The sequence below is a fragment of the Odontesthes bonariensis genome, chromosome 17, assembly GCF_027942865.1.
Source record: "Odontesthes bonariensis isolate fOdoBon6 chromosome 17, fOdoBon6.hap1, whole genome shotgun sequence".
NCBI lineage: Eukaryota > Metazoa > Chordata > Actinopteri > Atheriniformes > Atherinopsidae > Odontesthes > Odontesthes bonariensis.
The window spans coordinates 21,178,300-21,193,786 of record NC_134522.1 but is presented as its reverse complement, the minus strand read 5'-3'; the positions used below and the strand labels follow the sequence as shown (position 1 = coordinate 21,193,786).

General features: G+C 40.2%; 1 protein-coding gene across 1 annotated transcript in view; it reads right to left on the bottom strand.

Annotated features, from left to right (window-relative positions):
- Positions 1 to 14,988, bottom strand: part of slc7a14a (solute carrier family 7 member 14a) — a 51,224-nt gene extending 36,236 nt beyond the window's left edge. Inside the window, exon 1 of the mRNA XM_075447569.1 lies at positions 14,743 to 14,988. The gene's annotated coding sequence lies outside the window, so the exon portion shown is untranslated. The remainder of the gene's footprint in view (positions 1 to 14,742) is intronic.
- Between the last annotated feature and the right edge of the window lie 499 nt (positions 14,989 to 15,487).

Here is a 15,487-nt window from a genome sequence, read left to right as displayed (position 1 = left end):
CAGCAAAGATGAAGTGGTGTTTTATTTTTAGCTTTTGACAGCCAATATTTGTATCCTCTTGCTGATTGCAAACAGTTTCAGCTCCACCTGAAGTCTCTGACATCACCCTTCAGAAAAATGCCACCTTCAATCTCCACCCTCAAAGTCTATCGGAACTACCCCAACGAGCTCAGAGCCTATCACATAGGTGCAGAGGTAAGAGACGCATCCCAAAAAAAAAAAAAAACACACAACAAGAAACCTCTGAAATGGCACGGCTCATTATTTTCTCTGTGGTTTTCCTCACAAACATCCAGATCGAGCAGCAGAAGCTGAACAAGTCGACACCACCATCTCCTTCCCCGACTGGGAGTGCTCCTTCATGCTGGACTTCAGAACATAAAGAACTCTCTGCTCACTGCTTTCTGAATAAAAATTGCTGGGACTTGTAAATGCTGTTAAAGCTGTTGTGCTCATTCCACAAGTTTCACGTTAAAGAGAAGCCTTAATAAGTGACATTTTGATTTTCCATTCAAGCGTGTGATATTTTCCTTAATGTTCTATTATCTACCTTTTGAATCATTATGTAGTATGAATTCAGCTAAATGACATAATCATTGTGATACCAGATACATTCTCTCAGTGAAATCATTTTTCCTGCTTTGTCCATGAACAGCGGGATGCTTTGTGAGAATGGCAGAGAGGAGATTCACCGTCACCTCTTTTTTTTATCTGATTATGTGTTTGCTAAATGCTCTCTAATGGTCTCTAAATGTTTTAGCACATAATGTAAAAGGAGAAAAAATATTCTAAATCCACTGCTAAGATGAATGGACTTCTATCTGAGAGTCTCTGTGCAAAGCATCCATGTGAAATCTTTCACTGTTTTAATCACCATGTTTTGAACATGGAGTCTTAACGTCCTGAAAGGGGCTTCCTGGGCCAGCTGTCCACCTTACCTGCACCTTTTTAATCATTTCTTTATTGATAACTCTTCTTTCTAGATCAGAGTTTATTCATGTTAGCTGCTATGTTCATATTGTCAGCCATCACCAGCATGTATGTTCAACATTTAGGACTGACTAAACTGACATCAACTAAACCCAATGTACCGTCTTTTAAGTGTGCAGCACTACTTCAACGCAGAACTCTTAGGAATAAACTTCCTAATAATTCAAGTCAAGTCAGTCTGTGAATTCGTATGTGTAGTCCACTCATAGTGGATTTATGGCATAGCCTCGGGTATAAAACCCTGGATTATACTCAAGGGCAATACCAAAGTGGTCTATGTATAAAGTATATGACTATATAATGAGGTATAAGCAGTTAGCCTGTGAACTCAGTTGTGGTGTAGCTCACATTATGTTTAGCTGCAGTACAAAATAAAACCTAAACATAGCTAGTAATTACCTTAAAGTTTACTGCTCTCACACCTGAGGTACTCTTACAGTACATGATAACGTGATTTATACTCTCGAAAGATCTATTTGTTAAACTAAATCGCGGGACAGTGTGACAAATGCGTACTTTTAATACAAAACAGGAAATCACCAAAAATGAAAACTTCAGACAAAACTAGACATCGAGCAGAGCTGGAACACAAAACTGACAACAAACTCACAAGAAGGAACAACAACAATGAGGGTCTGGCGATGAACAAAGGAAACTGAGAGCATTCATATTGAGGAGGCTGATGATTAACATAGGACAATGGTGGTGGTCTTTGGCTAACTTAGTAAATGAAAGTAGAAAAAAGGACACGAAACAGAGATCCATCATGACCCAAACTGAACTAACCCCAATTCCTGAAATCAAAATAACCAAGTATGACAAATCGAAGCAAAAACCCACAGGCCGTGACATACACAGTTTATTTTAGAAATACACTAAAACTTTTTTCTTCAGAACACTTAGTAAAATTTGTTCTAAAATGAACGTTCTTTTATTTTGCCAAGGCTTTCCCAGCTTTCTTATCTTACCAATCAGCTGCAGGTTTGACTGAATGATCTGCAGGCACACACACCATGTGGGGGGTCTCACTGCCTCTGCAAGAACGTTTAAGCAGGTTGCAAGTGTCAAAGTAACATCCCTGTAAATTCCAGGATGGATTTTATAGCACAGTAAAAAGATGAGCAGAGTTACTCACACTTTTCAGTGTATATAGAATGCTCGCTGAATGTTTCCACCTGAGCAGGCGGACACGTGGAAGCAGCACTCTGCTGTAACTACCTCACTCCTGTCCCCCCCCCCCAGCATTGCACCTGCTTTATTTTCACATCTCACAGCTCCACCACAACCCAGAGGGCTGGAGAGTGTTTGCTTTGGACTGATAAAAAGAAAAGAAAGATTAGATCACTTCTGATTTCCAATGGTCTTCCCAGTCATTGAGAACAGCAACACAGAATCCACCTCCAGCAAGTTGCTTTCACGGGTGCTATTTAGCTGGTTGCCACAGTTGCATATAAATCTTGTTACAAAAAAAAATGTTGTCACTTCCTGGTTGGGTGTAGGTAACAACGTCACTTGGTTAGGGTTAGAAAACAATTATGGTTACAGCTAAATACGTTATTTTTACAATACCACTATGCCATCATTAATGTCATTTTTTAAAATTCATAAGCAGTTGCTCTCACCACCAAAAGTGGTCACATATTATTTTTACATAATTACAGGTCGCTCAGCCTTCATGAACAAGCACCTGAGGGAGTCATATTTTGGAGGAGTCAGTCTCATTGCTGCAAAATATTGATCCAACAAAAAACTATCAACACACCTCTTTCGTTCAATGCACATTTTTCATTCGAGCACCAAGCTTCCATCCTCCAATTGGTTTGGTCAAGCAATGTGTGTTTGTGTGTGTTAAACTGAGAGTGACTGGACTGACTTGATAGACCTTAATAGTCTTAATTTCAGACACTGATCCTGATGCACAAAGTCAATCCCACTCTATCTAAAATCTACAATAACTTCAGAAATGGGATTGTGGCTTTGGATCGTAGCGAGTGCTGCACACACTGAGGCTGCCATCATTTCATATCACAAATCAAATCATGCGAGCAGCTTGTTTTTTTAATTTCTTTTTTAAAACACCTGCTGTATTTTCTTCCTAATCTAACTCACAGTGACCACCACCTGTCCTGCGATGACTGCAAGTTAGTGTCACGGATCAACAGCAGCAGGTGTTCCATGTACTCTGTGCTGGAGAACTGACTTCAGCTTTCTGATGGAACACCGTGAGATGGAATATACTCTATCAGTTTCTGAAAATCAGTTTTTTTTCCTGAAAAAAAGTGACTAAGTATAAAACCTAACCCTTTTAACCGTTTGTTATACTTTGAATTCCCGATTTTTTCACTATTTATGTTGGTATTGTTATTGTTCTGCAGTTATATTTTTCTATTGTTAAGATTTTATCTTCTACATTGCTTTAGTCTAATGATTGTCCTCTCATGTTTGACTTTGGCTGGCATTTTTGTGTGTGATAAAGTGTTATATGAAAAATAGAGGGAAAAGAGAACACAGTTAAGTAGATTCTCTGGGTTCCCGAGTATCATACTGCAGAGCCTGGAGGTATGAGAATACTTCATGATTTTTAAATAGGCTTATTTCCTTTCTGGCCTACAGTTAGATGAATGTATTAATACCAGTCTGGAGCCAGAAGGCAAGAAGCATAGCTTAGCATAAAGACCATGACTGTATCCGAAATATCCAACATTGTACTCGTTCTTTTGTCCCTTTGCAATGGAAACCTGACAGTTGAAGCATTAAAGTAGGGGCAGAAATGATGCTATCTATCTTCCCATTTTCCAAAAGCTTCAAACTATGCCTTGAAGCTTGATTTGACCTGAAATTGATGCAAAATATTCAGTGAACGTGTGACAAAGTCTGATTTTTTAAACAAAAATAAGACAAATTTCCCTGACTCAGATGTTCCCCTTAGAGCCACTTCCCGTTCCATCTGCAATCTGCAGAGCTGCTTGCCAGGTCCTGTTTTCAGAAGGGCCAGGGCAACGCAGTGCAGTGCAGAGGGTGTTGCCAGGTTGGTTTTGAAAAGCTCTCATCTTTATTAAGTTAATGTAGCTCCCAGTACTAAGTCAATAGGGTTATTCATCCAGCAATTCAGACTCTGGCAGAGGCGCACACAGAGATATGCTTAGTCATGTCTGATTAGTCACAAGACAGATGCTTCAATAACTCCCTTATATCAGTTACAACAATGCTCGAGTTGTGACAATTATGTTACTGATTGTGATTCAACTATTGATCTTTAAATAGCAAAACTTTGAGCAAATAAAGGCAGCTTCTAAGTAAGAAAGTAATTTATAGTCTATATTAATTTGCAGAAATGTGACTGTTTTATCATCTATGCAACCTGATATCGTACCACAAAAAGATTTAAAGAGTCTGGTTAAATCTTGGGAAACAAGGAAACAAGCTCAAAAAGCAGTACTGAATAACCATGATATCCAGGCCCTCAGGCAGCACTGCATTAAATACAGAAATCCTCCTGTATTTGAAATCCCTTTGTGGATTGTTCAACATTTCTGAAAGTCATTGTCAGTGGACACACTTTGCTGCTGAATCCAGACATAAAATTTAAAAGTTGCTCTCGATAAAAGCCCAGATAGGCTGCCAGAACTGCTTGCCAGCAGCAGCCCAGCGATGCTGGCACCTTTTCACTCGGCTGTCAGGAGTGAAACACTCCTGTAATCAGATGCATCTGCACTCTTCAGACCAGAGCAGCGTGACAGTGATCAGAGGTTTTCAGTCCCAGATGCAGCAGAAAACACACACACACACACACACACACGTCTACTTCAGGAGCAGGGCTGCGTTTCCTTCGGTGAAAATGAATCTCCAAAGCCCGAAAACTGAGGTTTTCATCCAGTGTTGACTATGTGAAGAAAAACCAACAGACGAATAAGATCCAGTAATGCTGCTTCTTTTTCTGGACTCAATCTCAAGAATCTAATTTTAGACATTTTCTTTGGAATTGGTGATGGCATGGGGCAGAGTTAGTGCACATGAATTAGGGGTAACGTAGTTTGCACATATGCTCTATTTCTACTCTACACAGAGCCTCGACCTGTTTTAGGAAGAGAGCTGATTCATGGACACGACAATAGAAGAGCATCACCTGAAATTAAGGCTGACAGTTCAAACTAAAAAGGGAATTTCTTTGTTGACTGTTTGCACTTTTGTTTAGTTCATTTGATGCTGCGGAGCATAGTCTTGCACAGTTCTTGCTACCATTTGTTTCTGTGCAGCAGTGTGATTTAAATACTAATTTCCTTTTTTTCCTATGACAAGAAACTCGAAGTAAATTATTGGAACAAACCACGCAGTCCTATAAAGTTTTATGGAAGCTTTTGTCATCCCAGGAAACACTCAGAGCAACATTTTCAATGACTAAAGAGCAGTTGTGAGTGGAAAAAGTTGAAAAATCACTGCCATCCTCCAGTATGTGAGCAGTACCCTGCCATTATGTTCATAGATGACCTGTTTCACAGTGTCATTGATTTTCAAACAAGACTTTTCTGCAAAACTACATACCTTAGTAAACATGATCATCTGCTCAGCCAGAGCACTTCCGTTAGAAGATTAATAGTTGAATTCCTTGTCATCATAATCATTACCTCCACCCCTTGTGTCAGTGTGACTCCTCTCCAGATAAGAGAGCTGTCAGAACATCTATCCTTGTATCTAATCAGCCATGACTAAGCCTGTCTCTATGTCCACCTCTGCCTGTGTCTAAAGTGCAGGATGGATAACTGGATTGAGCTCTCACTGCAATGACTTTATAGTAAGAGCTGCAATGACTTAATGATGATAAGAGCTCTTTTGATCACTTAAAACCATATTGGGAGCCAGCTCACATTTTTTGGCCCTAGTTCCGACGAAAACTCATCCTGGCAGGTGGCCCTGGCACCATTCTTACGAGGGTAGACAGAACAGGACGGATCTTTTGATAGAAAACCTGAGTCAGGAATTTGTCTTTCCTTCCTCCTCATTGAGCCTGACTCGGTATTCTTCATTCCACCTGAGTGTCAGTGGTACTGACTGGTTTCTTCTTAACAAAAAAGAAATGTAAAGTACATGCGGGTGCAGGACTGTGCGTAACAGCTAAATGAGTAGTATAAGTATTGAAATATATTTGACTTAATAATAGTAGATATCAAGATGGATGAATAGACACACAAGAAACCCAGCTAAGCTCGGATGAATGAGAAAATATTACTGCGAATAATTTATGTGTGTGTGCACAGCTGGATGTCAGCTCCTATTATTGTTAGGATTTATAGTCTTTGTAGAGTGCTGAGCGCCCACCTCAGTCTGCATTTAAATCTCTGCAATGCATTGCTATCAATCATCATAATTTATTCATGTGCATTTAGCTAATTACATTTGGGTAAGTGTTATTTGTAAATGTCATTTGGTCCTGTATGTAACAAACCTTGTTTTTTCATCGTGGGCTCTTTCAGGTCACAAACTTTGACATCACAGCTATTGGGTTTGAAATATCATGACCCATCAACTTCAAGCTCCTATCAGTTTAACGAGCAGGTTACTTGACTGGCTCAGAACAGAGGAGGAGAAACATGAACGTTGCTGTTTGTTCGCCCGTCTGTTCGTCTGTCTGTTTGCGACAACCTCTCCATCAAGTTTCATGGAACTTGGTGGAGAGGTTGAGTATGGGCAACGGAAAAAATATTTAGCTTTGATGTATTCAACAAGTCCTAAATTGGTGTGATCATATAGGTAATATAACCTATAACAGCAGCCTTTAAAGCACTGCTCCGACAAGCGTTAGAAGGGAAATATGACTCATTTGAGCGTTTCGTCTTTCCTTGAAGAAGCTACACAATTTTCGAAAAGAGAGGATGCTTTAACGAACTGTGCTTTTAATTACCGATGTCTTCATAACATGTGTTTGAGACCAATAGATGACGAGGGGTTTTCTTGCACTGAGTTAATAACCCAACAGTTTTTGTCACATCCTGATTGGTTTAGGGAGTAACGTTGTTGTGTTAGAGTTAGAAAAAGATCACGGTTTGGGGTGAAAGAAAAAGAATTTCCCAATACGCCCGTCACCCTGATGCTGTTTTTCTGGTTGCATTGGTTACACGTAAACTCAACATGTCACAACAAAACTTGTCACTCCCTGGTTGGGTTTAGCCGATAACTATTGACTAGAATTGCAGATCATAAATTCTTACGGTTAGAGAGCAGTCATGGTTCTACGATACATTATTGTATCTACGGGCTACAATACATTCTTTTTACGATGCAACTGTGCCATCGTGGACATGTTTTTTTAGAATCAACCACTACAGATCGCTTATTCTACAAATTTAAGTACAGTTAACTCAGCCGGCATGAGTAAACACCTGATTGGGTGGGGGTGGGGGGTTGGGGTGGAGGACTGCGTTGGATGACTGTCTTTAAAACTAAGTGGGCCATTAGCTTCAGTAGAAGATGATCCCTTCAAATTATTTATCTTTGTGCCATAATTGATCAGCGGAGCATCTTGGGAGTGCCTCATCAAGCAACTATTGCAGTGTGTATCCTTCATGTGCAGAGAAAGAAAAACAGTGATTACAGTAATTGTGTAACAGCCACTCTGTGTTCTCACTGTGTTGTTATAGTCTAATTTAGATAAGTGGAGGTATTTCACAGAGATTCGGCGCTTTTTGAAAGTAAAAGTTCAATCAAGACAATTTTGTGCGGGTTGTAGCCCCAGCACGTCCAGCCCAAAAAGTTATTGTGAGACTCCCAAAAAAAAATAATGCATGTTGAGATGAACCAAAACTCGCTCGTGAAGTATATTCTCCAAAAATTTTAAGTTCACGAGATAGCGTTTCCTTCTCACAACAAGTAACATACAAATCCATAAAAATCTATTACGTTACATTTACATTGCAGAGCAATATTCTGAAATAAACCCCATTATGAAGCAACTCTGAATAAGGCACTACCCGCGTAAACAGCATTTTGTGATCACATTAACCTGAACAAGGTCATATTTGAAGCTATGAGCAATAATCAAATTCATATACATGGAGCATTCCAATCTTAGTGTCATTATGTTGACATACAGTTGATCTAGTATGAATGGAATCTCCCATAAGCAGCCCATTTAAAAACCATTATTGGAAGGTCAAGGTCAGAATATGGATTTCTGTGTAAACACGGCCTATGAATCATCGGGGTAAACTGAACAGATGAGCAACTGTCATATTCGCATTAAATAACCCAATATGACAACACATAAGCAATATTTAAATAATGTGCTCAAGAATGAACTTCCCTGCGTGCCCTATTTGGACACTATGATATTGTCGCATAGTCTGATTCCATCTGAATCATTCCAACAATGACTAAGATATGTTTTCACACAAGTCAGAAACTGGCGCGAAGGTCTCTTTTCTATAACTGATTGGAAATTGATCCGATTTACTTCTTGAAGGGCTACTTTCACGTTAGGGTATTTTACAAAGTATACACACGATTTATGTGAAAATGTATGTTTGGAAAGTTACTGATCAATTTAATCTATCTTACGAGACAAAAGTACAGACATTTTGACCAGTCTTATTAAAAAAAATGTCTCCTCTCTTATCTTACATTTCAGTGACAAGTCATCTCTGCCAAGTGCTCTGTGCAGCACAGGTGGGTGCGAGTCACAGCAGTAAGCATTTCTTTATTTGGCAATTTTCATCACCGTGAATATTGTGTCATAACACACTGATATCTCATTATCCCCTCTTCCAGTGGTAGCCTAGCACCTCCATCCTTCTGTTTAACACTGATACAGAGCAATGTGCAGCTCCAGAGAGGGTTTGTGTCATCAGCTACTTGTTTTTTTGTACTGCCACAGTCAGAGCAGAGAGTTGTCAGTGAAGGTCAAACCTCGCTACAGTTTATTTGTATCAGTCAAGAGATTTCAATCGTATGCACATTCATTAAAGCAGGGATGTATCTTTTTGCTGTGGAACAGTTACTCATTTTCTTAAAGGACCGGCTCATATTCTAGCATGCTGATAGATCTGATTCACTTCAAGGCCATGTACCTCACACATGTTGATGTGCACTCGATTTGCATGTAGCAATAACAAAGTAGTAAAGAGGAAGAAAAAACTACAGCTGTCAGTCCACTGCAGACACATAATACCTAATCTGTCAAAAGCTTTCGAGGTGGATACTGGTTCCAGAGAACAGACCACTTGTTCGGCATGACTGATCTGTCAGGTTTGCTCACAGTTTGGGCTGCCATATCTGAATCTATCTTCCCTTAATGCAGCGCAGTGGAGGCCTGAAGCTTAAGGCAAACTGAATCAGGCTTCAGACTGCAAGATAGATAAAAACAACAGTGTTATTCCCTGGGGCTCTGTGCCTAACCAGCCATGTCAATGACATCTCTGTTTATGTGGCCTGAAACACTAAAGGAGCAATAAGGTCATCTAACACAGGCAGACACAAACTACGGTTGTACACTTACTTGATGCCCCAGTATAAGCCTCACTTGATGCCATTTAGTTTAAGACAGAGCTTCATTACGGGACCCTAAAAGCTAGCCCACTATTTCTGGGGGCCTATCATGCTGCCTAACACTTTTCAAAGAACTGCAATGCCATAATAATGATAACCGAAGAGACAATATTGCCAGTGGCGGACAAAAAAACATTTCCTCCAGATTTTTTAATCTTCATCCCACTGATAGGCAGTAATGTGCCTTTGTAGTGTCCATACGATCTATTTTATATAGTGTCATTGTCAATGCTAATGCATCTGTCATGGAACATCTCTTTATCATGACGCTCTCTAACCTCCCCCAGTCTTTTTTCGTGTCAATTACCCGTCTCTACACTCCCACTCCTCCTCTGACAGAGCGGAGAATTGTTTGTTATCTTCTACAGCTTGCCAGTAAATGAGCTCTTGTTGTGCGCACTGCTCACTGAGTTCAAACAACCCTCTGGCAGTCGATGGCTCTTTTTACTTCATTGACTTCACCTTCACACGTCACCTTTTCCACATTTGTCAAGTGACATTTCTCCCCTATTTCTGACTGTTTCTGTTTTCATAGTGTGGCGACACAGCTCTACAAAAGTGCGACATGCACGTCGCTTTGCCATTGTCTTTTGGCCTGTAAAAAATGTTTTGCTTAGTGCTAAAGAGCAAATGTCTGGTGGGATGTGTTAATATTGCATTATAAATACTATATTCATTAGGATTATTTTCAAACTTGTTTTTCATGCATGTCTGCCGCTATATTCTTCAGGAGCACATTAAGAAAAAAAAGATCTGGTTAGTCTTCTCTAACAACTTGTATGACTGACTCATAATGTAAGTTTAACACTGAGATGATTGAAAACAGGACTATCATTGGGTATATATGGGGCAGAGCAAAGGAGATGTGCAGCAATCTTGTTTTTACCAATGACGCAGACTGGACCCTTATATGCAAAGTAACAGGTTGTGTTTGACAATTCGATTCAATATAACGCCTACATTTTGAAATTCTAATGGGCTTTTTTCGCCTTGTCTTTATTTTCTCATCTTAAATGATGGGAGCTGACCACAGTGAACCTATAGTCGAACTAATATGCTTTTTCGGTCCCAGCTTTACATGACAGGCACGGACTGTATAGACCTGTAGAGCCATAATAATCATCAGCTCTGCAGAAATATCTGATTTTCTGTGACTTAGAAACAGCTGCTTAAGGGGCAGCTTTGAACTCACATCAGACTGTTTAATTGACTACTAAGTTTGTCAATAAAACAATGTGAAAATTATTCGAAATTGCTCAAAATGACAAAGGATGAAGGTTTAAAAAAATAAATAAGAATAACAGAGACACTTTCTCTGCAGGTCAGCTAATATATCTCGGGGGAAGCAGTTACAGTCACAGATTCATAGCAGAGATCCTATTACATTGTGGTGATAATGATCAAGGCCGTCCACCTCCCACACTGGCTCCTCCAGTTTCTCTTTCTCTCTTTCTATCCAGGTCTCATTTATTCTCTTCTTTTCTCTTTAGTGACTACCTAAACATAAACCTGAGTTGTGTGTGTGTGTGTCTGCTGTCCACTGTTGATAGTGATTAAAAAAAATAAAAATAGATGCAGCGGGTACCTGCGTGTCTGTGTGTGTGTGAGGCTCTGATTATATCAGCCTTTATGCGCAGGCAGGTTCTCTGACGTCAGTGCTAACCAGAATCCGATCGAGGATGGGTGTCTGGGACCAGTCAGACATTCATAAAGACAAGAGCGTATATGGCTCTGTGTTTCTGCTGTATGGATCTGCTACATGAATCATTTTACAGTTATAACCTTGTAATTACATCACTAAGTCAAAAGCATCGATCTGCAATGAGAAAAAAACATTGGGATTCTTCCAAAGAGCACATAAATTTTCAAAAGAAGCATCAGTTGCCTACAGTGTCTGTTTTCTATCCACCCAACCAGTCTGTCAGCACATGTTAGATCTAACACAAATGAATGAGAGGCCAGTAGCATTTCATCATTTCTACAGTTGCAAAGCTCTATGTATTTTCAGCTTTCCCTTGACTTCAAATTGAGACTATGTGACTTTTGAAATTCTGAAATTGCACCTTTATTATCTGGCTAAAATACTTTGGAGTTCTAATTGTATTATATTTTAATTCTTAGCATTGTATGACCAACTAATTTTCTGTTTTCTGGGGCCCTTTGTGTCACATTCAAATTGCCTCAGCGTCTCGGTTTAGCGTCACCTTTAAATGTGAAGACCTGTGAGCGACATCAGCATCCTGCAGGCTGCGGATGTTGAGTAACCAGCACAGGCTGGAGGCTGTGAATCACAGAGGATGGCACAGTTCTGCCATCTTCAACAAAATACTTGGAACATTCTTCCATCGCCCCACAAAAAACTTGTAATCATTTCATGTACATTTCACATACTGAGTAGCCTCTATTGAAGACTGTTGACTGCAATATATTCTGAAAAATGGCACTAAAGACCTGTGACCTAAAAAGAAGTCCTAACCAAGTGTCTGTAGGTATTAAGCTGAGAACAGGTTCGTGTGGCCAACTTAAGGTGACTCACCATGGGTAATGTATAGAAACAACCTATCTGTTTTTTTATGCTATTATTTATCATTATGTAATTACTTCTTTATGCCAAGTTGGCCACTGTTCAACCAAAAGTTACATAATCATTCTTCTAAAAGCATGAAAGTATCCCAGGATTGTTCTGGTGCTTTTGTAAAAATGCGTTGGCTGCTACGTGATCAGAACAAGTAAAAAACAACAATACTGTAGCAGGCTTTCGCATATTTCACTTTTTTTTTTTTCTGTTCTTTTGTCTTTTGCTACTTCATGGAGACCACTCCAATTTTCACATCTGGTGGGAAATGCCATTAAAGCTTTCTCTTGAAGTAGTATTTGACTGTGATGCATCATTTCAAATTCAGCTGGGGATGCCTCTACCTCTGCCTGTCATCTATCCACGTCTGCTGTCGAACACAAGCAGAAAGTGCACAAAAAGTGACATTTCAATAACAAAAGGCCTGTTGCCTTCGCTGTACCATTTTTGTCATTTGCTTTTGCTCCATCAATTTAGTGTTTTGTTTTTTTTAAAGCAGAAATATGAAATTGCTGAACAGTGCACGTACAAGTAACAGGTTATGTTATGTCAGATTAGCCCAATAATGAATTGGACAGGAGCTTCTAATAAAAACTAATAAGAATCATTCAATTATCAAAAATATTTCAGATTAGTGTGTATATCCAATAGATACACGTAACTTTGGAATGTTTGATGTTTGCTAAAATGGAAAATTATCTGCCAGGTGACACTTGAGAAAAATCTCTGACCAGACAAACAAATGAAATGATGTTCACCAGGATGATGCTCTGTGAGGAGGTCATTTTTATCATTTTTACTCAACATTTTTGAATTTGCAGTTTAATATATGTGGGTTTTTTTGTACTATGTTGTTGTACTGTATTAACTTTTTTTTCCTGGAAACATACAGCTACTCAGCAACATAATATCCAATGTTTTGGATTAATTAAAAATGTAAATCACAAACATAACCAATTAAGCCAGTGTAAAAAGGAATGCTGATATGACAGTGAGCAGACGTCTCAGACATGGATGCTGCACAAGGGCACCTAAGCAAGCAGTGACCCCCCCCCCCAGACCTTCTCCACCCTGCATGAGACTCTATTCTCTGATGTGAGGTCTCACAGCTGTGTGACAGTTTGTGACAAACTGCAGCTGCTAAATTTGCACAGTTATGTAATCATCTGTTTCTGCTTTTTATAGCTGAGATTTTCACCATCATCATCATCATCCTCGTGGTCATCATCTTTCTTTTTTCCCTGTTTGGTATCCATTGTATTGTCCAGAACCACTTTTAACCTAACAAGACATCCCAGCCTCTGAACGGTATGTCCTGCTTGTATGGATTTGCTCTCTAAAGCAACATACGTGGGGGAGCAAATTGTCCCAATTGCCTGTTATGTTGTAAATGTATCATTTATTTTAATTTATTAAACCAAAAGTGAAAAAAAAACATCTCATCTGCATTGTGAATATGCCATTTCAAAAACCAAACAGCCAGCCTGCAAACACACCATCCTTTTGGGAAAAAAAAAAAAGGTAGGGCTGATTGAATTAAATTCTAAATCAACTTTCCACACATCTACGTCACTGCCTCTTTATTGTGACAAATAGGCACCTGTTGAGCACTGACAGGTCCATCAAGCTTCAGCGTGTTAGCAAACCACCTGCTGACGCCTGTATTCAGCACCACGGACAGCACGTCATCACAGCTGAGTTCGCAAAAGAATTCAAAGAGGAGAGGAAAAAGAGAGACAAGACCTTATGGCAAATCAAAAGAGAGATAGATATAGGGGGTTGGGGTGGGGGGCGATCTGGCCATGTCATTAGGGATTAGCCCAGTTCCACAGCTTGATGCTTTCAGTGCCTGAGTGCTCTCGTCCTAGACACAAGCACCCTGCAGCACAGTATGATGCCTCCCTGTTAGATAGATAGATAGATAGATAGATAGATAGATAGATAGATAGATAGATAGATAGATAGATAGATAGATAGATAGATAGATAGATAGATAGATAGATATTGAGCTCTTGACATAAGTCCTTTTCTATCCTTTTAATTGAATGAAGCTTGCCCACAGCAAAGAAACTCTGTTGCCTTGTTCCCTCTCTGCCCAGAGCATAAAGACAGTATGCTGCTCTTTGTTTGCCTCAGTTTCTCTGACACACCTATGCAGCCCTCACAGACACCATCCACATGCTTTCCCCTGCTAAGAACAGGCCGTCCTTAATTATATATCCCACCCTGTTTAAGTTGAGTGCCTCCTGTCTCTTCCTGTACTCCCCTCCGAACGTAGCCTGCTGCAGTTCTAGTCCGGTGGGAGAAGCGACACCCCCGCCCAAAACTCTGTCTTCTCCCTCTTTTTCAAACGCACCGTTAAGGCAAGGAGCACATAAACAAAGGCACAATTTCCCGACATCTACGTTCATTCCGCCAAACATTACCTCTACGAGGACGCACGGTTTCTGTCGCGTTATGCGCCATCGCTTGTAGGGAGAGAGAAAGAAAGGAGAACTGCACAAAGGAAGTCGACAAAAAAGGGTGGAGGGAGAAGGAAAGAATTTGTAAGGAGTGGAATGGGGAGAAGGTGGAGCGGACATCAAGTTTAAAACAAGGACAGGGTGAAGGGTAGAGAGAAGTGGAGGGAAAACACTCACTGTGCCACGGCCGGATTAAAGGATGCCCATGTCGGATGCTGCAGTCCGTCACCAACATCAGCAGCAGCATCTCCGGGCTGCGCGGTGCATCAGCGGGAGGCAGCGCAGGAGGGAGGGAAGGGGGGAGGAAGGGAGGGAGAGGCTGATGATGTAAAAGCTTTAAATCATGCAGGAGCCCGCTGCACGACATGTGACCGCCGACACGTTGTATTATCATGCATCCCGTTTGTTTCCTTGCCGGCCAGGACACACCGAACTAAGGGGGGGATCGCAGCGCCAACCCCCGTGATTTACACTGACAACAACGCGAGGATCATCACCACAGCATGCCCTCAATGTCCCCTTAATTCTGTCTACAGAATGCATCAATGCATCTTACTTAGTTTGTACACCACTTAATATTTTTGTGTTTAACTTGCTATCTAAAGTACAGGCTTGAAGGGGAATAAACGATTGTTTTGAACAATGGATTATTTTTTTAAATGATTTATTTTTATCTTGATGTAATTCAACAAAATAACATTTCAAACACATATCTGAAACACTGATGCTTCATAATCTATTGATGTCCTACATCAGAACAAAATCCGCCACATTGAGACTTCCACAACATTTTGCTGCCACACTAACAGTTGCGCACCTTTATGGAAGTGGATTTATCAGCAAACGATTTGATCACTTCTTTTACCTCCGCTTGAGACGTAATTCTCCCCTGAGCGTGTCAGTTTGTCTGTCAATGCTCTGT